The sequence below is a fragment of the Dendroctonus ponderosae genome, unplaced genomic scaffold, assembly GCF_020466585.1.
Source record: "Dendroctonus ponderosae isolate FM_Combo_2020 unplaced genomic scaffold, Dpon_F_20191213v2 Dpon_F_20191213_6, whole genome shotgun sequence".
In the NCBI taxonomy this organism is placed as follows: domain Eukaryota; kingdom Metazoa; phylum Arthropoda; class Insecta; order Coleoptera; family Curculionidae; genus Dendroctonus; species Dendroctonus ponderosae.
The window spans coordinates 3,254,659-3,255,965 of NW_026018814.1; the positions used below are offsets into that span (position 1 = coordinate 3,254,659).

Here is a 1,307-nt window from a genome sequence, read left to right on the forward strand (position 1 = left end):
CACTTGCATATGAACGATGACCAAATTTAGAGTCGAAGACATAAATTCCATCACAGTTGAAATGTAAAATAATAAACGTTGTAAGCAAAATGTGCACCTGCATTTAAGCAAGCTTTTCATTTTTAGATACAATTTCAGTCACAAGATTAAATCAAAGTTAGTTATATAAGCGTTGTAAGGTTGACATATTTTTTAAACGTATTTTTTAATACTTCGAACTCAGTTAAAAATATCTGATTTTTTTTATTTTTAAACGTTACTTTATTTTTAAATGAAAATTAGATTTTTAAACATTTTTACAAAAAGCGTATATTTTATTTAATCCGATTCTATTTATATATTTTATCTAGTTTATTATCAGTTCATATCAGTATTGGTAATCATCATGTTTTTTAGAGCTTTAGATAAGTTCTATATTGTTGAGGCGGATTCATTTTTTACAAACTTCTTTTTGGGTATTTCGCCTCAAACAGTCTTTAAAAAAGACAGAATTTCCTCACGTCTTTTATTACAGATTGATAAATAGTGCTCCTATTTCGCAATAAGAACGAATTATGTATCAAAAAGTAATCAAGAACTACCACCTAGAGGGTATCCTGCGACACACTTACGCTCAATCTGTAAGAAAAAATTCCAATTCGTAAAGAAATTAATTTGAAAAATTAGCTTGACGTTTTGATAGCTATTTTCTGCTATCGTTATCAAAAGAACCTAAATAAACCTAAAAAAGAGTATGTTAATAAACTGTGTAACAATAGTAGGATAATACAGTATATGAAAATTCGCTCTGATAATTCGTCTGTGCAAATTGTCAGTGATGTGACTTTGACTTAATCTCATTGTTTAAATTAATAAAGGTAATGTTGATTAATAATTTTGGTGTAAATTTAATTTGGGTGTATGTTTCTCTGGTCTACTTCAGATTTTAGCATAGGCAACCATGTATGACTTAAATTAAATGAACATGAAGCAACACAATTATTTTGATTTAGTAAAATTAGTGAGCTTTCTTTAATTTTACGTTTTTTTGTGGATTGTTCTTTTGTTAAAATTGTGGAATTATTCCATTGAATTTTACGGCAATTATGAAATGCATGTTGACAAATGTGTGATTTATGATATTCTCTGTTTTTTATGTATGATTGGTGTTCACGATTTGTGCAGCTATCAGCTAATCGATCGGGGAATTAATATGTCCAGAAGCCCGATTCTTCGAAACGATCAGCAATGGAGAAATTTACAGCAGTTAAACAGAGCGACTCATCATATGCATGTGTTGAAAAGAGAAGGTTAATAAGCGAACGATT

At 29.0% G+C, this 1,307-nt stretch overlaps 1 protein-coding gene across 1 annotated transcript in view; it reads left to right on the forward strand.

The window, feature by feature from the left end:
- LOC109536334 (semaphorin-1A) overlaps window positions 1-1,307 on the forward strand; it is a gene marked incomplete in the record, with an annotated part of 203,269 nt that overhangs the window by 110,146 nt on the left and 91,816 nt on the right.